The 8328-nt window shown below is 37.2% G+C and overlaps 1 non-coding gene across 1 annotated transcript; it reads right to left on the bottom strand.

Annotated features, from left to right (window-relative positions):
- Positions 1 to 8246: 8246 nt before the first annotated feature.
- On the bottom strand, positions 8247 to 8328 carry Trnas-gcu (transfer RNA serine (anticodon GCU)). The gene has a single exon. It is a non-coding gene; the product is annotated as a tRNA-Ser (tRNA).

Genomic DNA, 8328 nt, shown 5'->3' on the forward strand with positions numbered 1-8328 from the left:
CTCCCCGGATATGACCTCACATCCCGGGTTATTTCTCACCCCAAACCATACTCTTTTCCCACCTCTAACTCGTCTGCTTTCTCCTGTTCTCTCACAACCCACCGCAACGCAGATCGCAGATCGGGAAACTCCTCCAGATCTTGGCTCCAGAATTCAGAGACAGGATCTTGGCCTCTCGGTTCTGGGAGCTGTCATTTCTAATGCAAGACCACACTGGGCAGAACACCTCAGGGAGTGACTCTACAGCATCCACGGGAGAGATGGGTGGTGAGGATAGAACGTCTTATGCAATCGGCGTTTCTGGTTTCAACGCCTCAAGTATCAAGGTGAAATGGAGGGAACCTCTGATCTCATCTTTCTCAGACACTGCTTGACATCCTCATCCAAAGCACCAGGAAAAGAGTTCCCCAGAGCTGAGAGAGGAAATGTAACCCTGAACTCTCAGTTTGTAGACCAGGAATGAGTTGGAGATAGAGCTGATCAAAACTGGAAAGGCCAGGAAGTTGAGGACATATTTCGTAGTTATAATAAGGACAATGTGGACAAGGAAAGATTTCCTCCAGCAGGATAGAAACTAATGTAGGAAGAAACAAATATCCATGTTTTATATAATGAACATATTTGTACTATGAGACAATCTTTAAATCTAGTGACCCGGGCTGGGGATATGGTTCAAGCGGTAGAGTGCTCGCCTGGCATGCGTTCGACTCGGTTTCAATCCTCAGCACCACATACAAACAAAGATGTTGTGTCCACCCAAAACTAAAAAATAAATATTAAAAAAAAAATTTAGTGACCCATATTCAGATTTTTCTTCTCATTTCAATATTTTAATTTTCACATACATAACAAAAGCAAGCTGAGTCCTACTTTCTCCAGGTAAGTAACCCATTAAATCATAAACATTTCATTAGCTCATGTTATGAATCACCGTTGGTTACATAAAGATTCTTAACAAATTAAGTTTACTAAGCTTATGAAAACAGTTCCTTTGGTTCCCATTATGAGCACTGTTCATAAATGTGGTTTCTGATGGTACTAATTTAATTGCAAAGGTAAATAACATTTTTTAAAATATGCTGTTGTCTTAGTAGAAGTGATCCTGCCTTCTTTCCATTTTGTTGATGCCACTGTGATGAAGTGTCATCCAAGTTATTGTCCCTTTTCTGAATGGCCCAACATCCTCCCTTACTGTGTGGGATTCTTATAACTCCAGCCATTCTCCAACCACCATCTCCAGTATGCATTTTTCTCAGGGATCCCCAGCACTATCTTCCTACTCCAAACAGTCAACTCTTCAAAAAGACCTGAGTCTCAAACACCCTCCAGGAACTGTATAAAATAATAGTAACAAGAGAAAGTTCTTATGCAGAGTGATGATTTGAATCGTGGTCTGACTTCCTCATAGCTGTGTTTGTGCTCTGGGAACTGCCTGTGCCAAGGTGCAGGTCAAGATGGCTCAGTTTCTATGGTGATGCCAGCCAGAGAAAGCTACTTGGGAAGACACACAGCTGTATCAGTCAGAATCTTAAGCTCAGTCACCAACTCCCAGGAATAGAGAATTCTGAACATAAAAAGGTAATCCTAATGTCTTGCCAGTCCTGCATCCTTCAGATTGTCTGCTTTACTAAAACTTTCCCACAAATAATCTTTTGATGAAACCTATATAATAAAAGTGCTGAGCTAGCTCTGGGTCAGTCAAACTCCATCAGAGTTTGACTGCCCACCTGGCCCCACCTTTGTCTCTATACGTGTGTCTGTCTTTTCTTCATCCCCCATCTGGTATCTTTCCCTGAATTAATGGTTGCATCTGAGAGTTCAGAGGGCTCCAGCAAGGACCAGTTCTCAAAAATTAAAAGATAATGATGTAGTAATTATGATCACATTTATCATTAGGCATCTATGTGTCCTAGCTCAAATCCACTAATTTAGATTTTATCCCAAAGTCTCTAAATTAAGGTAATAGAAAAGACCTAACTGTATATGGATCCTGAACCCAAGTGACTTAGGACTGGAGAGAAGCCAAGAGGAAGCTGCAACAGGGAGAAAGAATCAGACATACCACTGGGAGAGTCCGGGAATACATGCAGATGTGTTCCCTGGTGACTTATATGTTCTGTGACTTATATATTTCTGTTTCCTTAGGAAACTGAGAGAGTCTCTGGGGAGGGTTATAAGGACTTCATCTTCAACCAAACTTTGAGCTTCTCTGAGCTATCTTCTGGACTACTTCTTGTACATGGCCCTTCCAGTTTAATTTTAGCAAGAATCCTTCTAAGTCAGGTTACTCTGAATCCTTCACTCTTGGTTGTTCAATCAACTTTTTCTTTCTCTACCTTTGATACAGAATTTACTTCCTCTTAGTAATTTTCTATTCAATGACTTTTTTACCCATTGTCTAAAATTACCAGGTGCTTCTGTGGGATTTGAATCTGAGATAAATCTCTCTTCTATTGCAATAGTCTTTTTAAAAAAAAACATTTATTATATTTTTAGATGTAGATGGACACAACACAATGCCTTTATTTTTATGTGGTGCTGAGGATCAAACCCTGGTCCTGACGGTACTAGGCAAGCGCTCTACCACTTAGCCACAATCCTGGCCCCTGCAATAGTCTTGATTAAAGTCTTCTTGCCTGTTTAAATCTATTCAATACAATTTTTTTTGATAGTTCCTTCAAAGAAGAGATGTTAGAGTCTGTAAACAAGTCAAAATAACACCTGGCATTTTGCCAGGGGAATGTTAGAGTTGGTAAACAAGTCTGGATGGTGCCTGGAAAAATGCCAGAGGGAGTGGTTTGAGAAGTAACAAAAGCAAGCCATTAAGTGTGGAGATTCCTGATTGGTTGACTGATGTATCTAGTTTATGCTAATTAGATAAGCTGTGTGGAATGTATAAATACTGCTCCTGTCCTACAATAAACGGCTCCTACTCCTGCTGTATCAACGTACACAAGTTATTCGTCACCCCCCGGTTATTTTGCTGCAGCCAGCCAGACTTCGACAAAGAGATCCACCTCAGGAGTAAGGATATGACCAGCTGCCTAAAGATGTGTCTAGAGTAGAGGACTAAGAAAATTAATGAAACCAGTTTCCTGAGGAAATGAAAACAGATTTTAATATCTGTCAATAAATATATCACATTAATAAAATTAAGGATAAAAAATATAATAATCTTAACAGATAGAGAAAAAGCATCAGACAAAATTCAACACCCTTTCATGATAAAAACTCTCAACAGATCAGATGTAGTGGGAGTATACTTCAGCATAATAAAAGGCATATATAATAAACCCTTAGCTAACATTCTACTCAGAGGTGAAAATGAAAGCATTTCCTCTAAGATCAGGGACAAGACAAACATGTCCACTCTTACCATTTATTTTCAACATGAAAGTAGCCCTAGATAATAGCAATTTGGCAAGAGAAAAAGTAAAAAGCATCCTAACAGGAAAAGAAATCATCTCTTAGATTCCTAACACTTGTTACCAACCTTGGGTGCTTAGATCCAGAGTTGAAGAACCAAACAATAGACTTGGGAAGAATTTAAATTGTCAAAGCTTTATTATAGAAACTTCTGCTGGAGCCAGAAAGGAGACAGCACATGGTGGGAATGGGATGTGAAGATTCAAGCAAAGAACAAAAGGAGTAGCTTTTTATGACATCTACAGGGTAAGCAGGTCCTTGGTCTTTAATTTCATTACATGTAGAGATAGGATGACAGCAGCACCTATGTTCTTCCTCATGCTTATTAATGTGTTGCATGTCCCATTACCATCTTAAGTATCTTAAACACATACCATACCATCTTAAATATCATCTTAAGTGTTGGTAGGTGTCACGAGTCCTCTGTGGGGTATGTTATACATAGTAGCGTCCTGAGGGGATAAGTCTGGCACTGGGAACTCCTTGGGACATCCCCCACAAGGATTGACTCCCTGCTACCGTTAACTTCCCCTTCAAGTTCTGCCTAAGATCCCACACAGCACCTGAGATGGGTGTGACTTGCCCAGATGTCAATCAACCTGCTGACTGCAAGATATCCAGAAGCAAGACTCCGCCCTTGAAACCTTATCCCTGCCTTTGATGTATCCCCTTAAATAAACCACCAGAGCCATTTTCTTTTAGTCTAGTTCAAGAACCCACATGGACTAGATCTATCATGTAAATATATTTCTGAGTATTTATTTATTAATTTGTTATTTGTTAGGTATTTGAGATATTAAGATTTAGGGTGGCTTGAACTCCTCTGGGCAGAAGAACCCCCAGTGAGATGCTGGTAATCTTCCTTCCCAAAAGTTAAGGTATGTGTTTTACTATTTAAATAAGTAAAAGTAACTGTGCATTACTCTAGTGATTATTCTAGTACACATTTGTCCTTCATCACCTGGAGTTGCCCTTATAATTTGGAAAAGCTTTTGATATTTTTATTTTCAGAGCTGGCATTTCTGCTGACCACACAATCTCAGAAGGCTGAGCTGACTCTTCCAGTCTCCCATCTCTCAGCCTGCTATCTCACTCCCATAGCCTTGAAAACTACAATTTAACTGCTATATCTGGTATAGCTGTTAACCCCGTAAGACTGAGAGACAGCTTGGCTGTCTTAGTTCCCCTGAAGGTTTTCTTCCATTAATCCTGAAGGGTCCTGTTTTTTATGGGGGACCCTGACAGCACCACAAAATAGTAAATTGTCTTTATTTAAAAGACAATAAAATTTCTAGATATAAAATCATGTCATCAAAACTATTAGAACTGATGAATTCAGGAATCAATATTTTAAAAATCACTGATATTTCCCTGTAATAATAATGTGTCTCTGAAAATATAATTTAAAAAACAATTCCATTTGTTTTGTTTTGTAGTTGGTGGTGGGTTTGTTTTTTTTTTTCCCCAGAGCTGGCATTTCTGCTGACCACACAATTTTTTTTTTTTTTTTAACAACCGAAAAAAAGATTTTTAGCATAAATTTCAGCTAGGAAGTGTAAGACCTGTACACTGAAAACTAGAAAACACTGATGAAAAATTTAATAAAACACAAATAAATGGAAAAACTAACATTGTTAAAATGTTCATATGACCCAAAGTGATCTATAAATTCAATGCAATCCTTATCAAACTTCCAAAGCCATTTTCCCCAGAAATGGAATAAATACTCCTCAAATTTGTTTGGAACCACAAAGACCCCAAATAACCAAAGCAATCTTAAGCAAAAAAAAAAAAAAAAAAAAAAAAAAACAAAGGTAGAGGCATCACATTATCTGATTTCAAAATATGTTATAAAGTGAATATGATAAAGATAGACATATTGACCAGTGAAACAGGATAAAATGCTCAGAAATAAACTCCTACATATATGGTCCATTGATTTTCAATAAAGTTACCAAGAACACACAGTAGGGATAGGGCAGTCTCTTCAATAAACAGTAATGGGAAAACTGGTTTAATCTACTTTCAGAAGAATAAAATTGAATTATTTTCTCACATCATTTACAAAACTTGACTCAAAATGGATTAAAAGTTTAAGACCCAAAACTATTAAACTAGAAGAAAATTTTCATGACATTTGGTTTAGGCAATGATTTTTTGAATATGATTTCAAAGCACAGGCAATAAAACCAGAAATAGATACATATGATTAAATGGAAAGCTTCTGCACAGCAATGAAACAACTAAGAAAGTAAAGAGTCAATCCACAAAATGAGGGAAGTATTTTCAAACTATCTGCTATGTAGTTTGTTCCCCCAGGGTTTATGTGTGTGAAGTGTGATCCCCAGTGTGGCAGCATAGAAAGTGATGGGATCTTTAAGAGATGGAGCCTAGAGGGAGGTTCTTAAGTCATTGGTGGCATGCCCTCAGAATAGATTAATACAGTTCTAATGGGACCCCAGTTAGTCCCACATCTATCTCTTTGGCTTCCTGTCTGACCATGTTTGTTCTTCCTCTTGCACACATTTTCACCATGATGCCATCTACCATGAAGTGACACAACCAGAGGGGAACTCATTACAACCTGTGCTATGCTCTTTGGACTTGTAGCCTCCAAAATAGTGAACTAAATAAACCTCTTTTCTTTATAAATTACCAAGTCTCAGGTATTTAGTTACAGTAATGGAAAATAGACTAAACACCATACATCTAGTAAGGAGTTAAAAAACAAAATATATAATAAGTTTATATAACTCAGTAGCAAGAAAACAAATAACCTGATGTCAAGACCTGAAGAGACATTTCTCAAAAGATGTCATAAAAATGGCCAACAGATACATGAAAAGAAATGCTCAGCATCACTAATCATCAGAGAATTCAAATTAAAACCCCAATAAAATATCACCTGACACTTATTAGAATGACTTTTATCAAAAAGATAAAAGGGATGAGGGCTAGCCAGATATGGATAAAAAGAAACTCCTGTGAGTTACTAGTAGAAATGTAAAATACTACAGCTATAATGGAAAATAATAAGGTGGTTCCTCAAAGAACTGAAAATAGAACTGTCATATGAACCAGCACTCACACTTCCGAGTACATATACAAAGGCATTGAAATTAATCTGTTATAGGGATATTTGTACTTCCGTGCTTATTTCAGCATTGTTCATAATAGCCAAGATAAAGAATCAACTGAATGTCCATCAAGGGATAAATAGAAAGAGAAAATTTGGTGTGTATATAAACAATGAAATACTCTTCAGCTATAAAAATGAAGGGAATTCAGTTAATTGCAACAGCAGAGATGAACATGGAAGAGATTTTGATGAGCAATATTAACCAGGCACAGAAAATCAAGTACCACGTGATCTCCATCATATATGAAAACTTTAAAAAGTTAAAATTCAGAGACATAATGGTTACCAGAAGGTGGGAGTTGGGGGAGGGAATAGAGAATAGTCAAATAATACAAGTTTCAGATAGAGGAAATAAGTTTTGAGATATACTACCCATCAAGGTGACTGTAGTCAATAATAGAAAATGAAATGAAATGATAAAAAAAAAAATCTGGGAATCAACTTAAGTGTCCATCAACAGAGAAACAGATAAAGAAAATGTGATATTTATGTACAACAATAGAGTTTTATTTAGCCATAAAGAGGAATAAAATTGTGTCATTTGTAGGAAAATAAATAAATAAACCAAACTCAGAAACATAAGTGTACGTCTTCTCCCATATGTGAAAGCTAGAGGGAAAAGAAAAAAAAAAGGAAGTCATGAAAGTAGAAGGGAAGCAAGCCACTAGGGTAGAGGAAGGAGATCAGGGGAAAGGAGAAAGAGAAGGGAAGTACTGGGGAGCAAAACTGATCAAATCATGTTATATGCATATACAAATGTGCCAATGAAATCCACTGTTCTGTATAATTATAATACACCAATAAAAATATTGAAAAAATGAAATCTATTTAAGACATCAGAGGTATGTCTGGGAAGATTGAAGGCAGGGGCAATTTTCCCATGATGGATATTTATAGAAATAGAATTCTGCACTATTAGATGTAACATTTAGAGCGCTGGAGTTGTGGCTCAGTGATAAAGCGCTTGCCTCTCACGTGCAAGGCCCTGGGTTCAATCCTCAGCACCACATAAAAATGAATAAATAAGTAAAGATATTGTGTTCATCTACAACTAAAAATATATATTTTTAAAAAAGGTGAGTGTAAGTTTTGGTTATTAACTCCTTACTAGATGTATGGTGTTTAGTCCATTTTCCATTATTGTAACTAAATACATCTTACATGTAAGATACATCTTATCCTTTATGATGCAATAGGTTAAGATTGAAGCCCAGGACTCTTCATCCGTTACAAATACTTGGGTCATTTCTGATGAACCTGCCCAGAGATCGTGCTTTAAATATTGCTTTCAGCTTAAAAAAGAATTTAAGTTAAAATGACTAAAAGAAAAACTGATTCTATTTTTTATCAATATTACAAATATTCTGTTGTAATAAGGAAAATGAAAATTAAACACCAATGCCACTTATTACCTACTAAATTAGTAGAGATCCTGAAGTGACCCAAATACCTTGCTGGGGAGAATGAATGCAACAGTTTCAGTTATGACTAGTTGAGAGTGTTTCTGAGGAAGAACAGGATTCTTAAGATGTTGAGAGACTCAATACTGAGATCTGAACTACGGCAAAGGTCCGCGAGGCAACGTACTGAATGGTTTGTGGGGAATGCGGACTGAATCCGCCAAATATAAAGGCTACACTGAGTAGAATTGCTTGGAATATTAAAGAAAATCTTTAGTCGCCGACGAGGATGGGATTCGAACCCACGCGTGCAGAGCACAATGGATTAGCAGTCCATCGCCTTAACCACTCGGCCACCTCGTC

The sequence above is a fragment of the Marmota monax genome, unplaced genomic scaffold (genome assembly GCF_021218885.2).
Source record: "Marmota monax isolate L192 unplaced genomic scaffold, Marmota_monax_Labrador192_F-V1.1 WCK01_AAM20220418_F8-fsc00280, whole genome shotgun sequence".
NCBI lineage: Eukaryota > Metazoa > Chordata > Mammalia > Rodentia > Sciuridae > Marmota > Marmota monax.